The sequence below is a fragment of the Puma concolor genome, chromosome B1 (genome assembly GCF_028749965.1).
Source record: "Puma concolor isolate L17-30 chromosome B1, mPumCon1.1.hap2, whole genome shotgun sequence".
Classification (NCBI taxonomy): domain Eukaryota; kingdom Metazoa; phylum Chordata; class Mammalia; order Carnivora; family Felidae; genus Puma; species Puma concolor.
This window is the reverse complement of record NC_141670.1, coordinates 180,364,173-180,366,711: the sequence shown is the minus strand read 5'-3', so window position 1 is coordinate 180,366,711 and position 2,539 is coordinate 180,364,173. Positions and strand designations below refer to the sequence as shown.

The window sequence follows — 2,539 nt, the reverse complement described above, 5'->3', positions numbered from 1 at the left end:
TCTACGGTGTGAGATCTGCAAATTTACATTTAGAAAACACTAAAAAAACTATGTGTTAAACCCTGGCCTGTAATGATAGACTTGCCCTTATTATTATTATTATTATTATTATTATTATTATTATTTTGACAGTTACTACTGGAAACTGCTGGATTGCTGCTGTTACTTCTATTAACACATTTTAGTATCCATTTTAACTTTTATTTTAGTACCAGCTATCTCAAATATGAATAGAATGTATGTACTTTCAAGACACACAGAGCAAACCAATTGTTAAAATAGGTAAATCCTGCTTTCATGTTTGGGAACTATGTTTGACATTTAGCTGCTGCTGGAATATCATCAATCTTAGATTTCTTCCTTTACCCAAGAGTGCAGTGCATGTGCCCCTTTGAATCTGCATTTTTGTATCCTTTGAATAAAAACCTAGCAATGCAATTGCTGAGGTATAGGGTAATTCTATTTTTAATTTTTTGAGGAACCTCCATACTGTTTTCTAGAGTGGCTGCACCGGTTTGCATTCCCACCAGCAGTGCATCACTGTTCCCCTTTCTTCATATCCTCACCAACATCTGTGGTTTCCTGTATTGTTCATTTTAGCCTTTCTGACAGGTGTGAGGTAGAAGGTATGTCATTGTAGTTTTGATTTGTATATCCCTGATGATGAATGATGGTGAAAAAATTTTCATGTGTCTGTCAGCCATCTGGATGTATTCTGTAGAAAAGTGTCAAAGACTATACTTTCAGGGGTCATTTCTATAGTTTGTTACTAGAAACGTGTCTATTCATGTCTTTTGACCATTTATTAACTGGGTTATTTGTTTTTTGGGTGTTGAGTTTGGTAACTTCTTTATAGATTTTGGACACTAACCCTTTATCAGATATGTCCTTTGAAAACATCTTCTCCTATCCCTTCGGTTGCCTTTTAGTTTTGTTGATTGTTTCTTTTGCTGTGCAGAAGCTTTTTATTTTGATAAGGCCCAATAACTCATTTTTGTTTTTGTTTCCCTTGTCTCTGGAGATACGTCTAGTAAGGAGTTTCTGTGACCAAGGTCAAAAATGTTGCTACCTGTTTTCCCCTCTAGGAGTTTGACGCTTTCTTGTCTCACATTTAGGTCTTTCATCTATTTTGGGTTTATTTTTGTGTACAGTGTAAGAAAGTTGTCCAGGTTCATTCTTCTGCAAGTTGTGTCCGTTTTTCCCAGCACCATTTGCTGAAGAGACTTTCTTTTTTTCCATTGGGTATTGTTTCCTTCTTTGTCAAAGATCCATTGGCCATACATCTGTGGGTACATTTCTGGGTTCTCTATTCTGTTCCACAGATCTATGTGTCTGTTTTTGTGCCAGGACCATACTGTCTTGATGAGTACAACTTTGTCATATAGCTTGAGTCCTGAATTGTGACACCCCCAGATTTGGTTTTCTTTTTCAACATTACCTTGGCTATTTGGATCTTTTCTGGGTCCATACAAATTTTAGGATTGTTGGTTCTAGCTCTGTGAAGAATACTGGTGTTATTTGGATAGGGATTGCACTGAATGTGTAGATTGCTTTGAGTAGTATGGTCATTTTAACAGTGTTCTTCTAATCCATGAGCATAAATGCTTCTCCATTTCTTTGTGCCATCTTCATTTTCTTTCATAAGCTTTGGACAGTTTTCAGATTATGGATCTTTTACCTCTTTGGTTAGGTTTATTCCTATCTCATGGTTTTTGTGATCTCTCCTCTTCTGTTCATTATTTTATCTATTTGAGTTCTCTATCTTTTCTTTTGAGGGGTCTGGCTAGGGGTTATCAATTTTGTTTATTCTTTAAACAAAACATCTTTTAGTTTATTTTGTCTGTTCTACTGGTTTGTTTCCTTGTTTCTATATCATTTATTTTTGCTCTAATCTTTATTATTCCCATTATTCTGCTGGCTTTAGGCTTTAGTTTGCTCTTCCTTTTCTAGATCTTTTAGGTGTAGGTTTAGGTTGCACATTTGGAAACTTTCGGGGTTCTTAAGATAGGCCTGAATTGCAAAGTACTTTCCTCTTAGGACCGCCTTTGCTGCATCCCAAAGGGTTTGTTTGGACTATTGTATTGTCATTTTTACTTGCTTCCATGTATTTTTAAATTTCTTCTTTAATTTCCTCTTTAACACATTCATTCTTTAGTAGGATATTTTTTAACCTCCATATATTTGAGGGTTTTCCAAATTTTTTCTTGTGGTTGATTTCAAGTTTCAGAGCATTGTGATCTGAAAATATTCATGGTAGGATCTTAACATTTTTGTACCTGCTGAGGGCTGATTTGTGATCCAGTATGTGATCTACTCTGGAGAATGTTCCATGTGCACTTGAGAAGAATGTGTATCCTGCTGCCTTAGGATTAAATGTTATGGATATATCTGTTATCCAATATGTCATTCAAAGCCATTTTTTTTGTTCTTGTTGATTTTCTGCTTAGATGATCTGTCCATTGCCTTAAGTGGGGTATTAAAGTCTCCCACTATTATGGTATTATTATCAACAAGTTTCTTTATGTTTGTTATTAACTGC

General features: G+C 35.3%; 1 pseudogene; it reads left to right on the top strand.

Moving 5' to 3' along the window:
• Positions 1-731: 731 nt before the first annotated feature.
• On the top strand, positions 732-815 carry LOC112859227 (small nucleolar RNA U3; annotated as a pseudogene).
• The last annotated feature ends 1,724 nt before the right edge of the window (positions 816-2,539 follow it).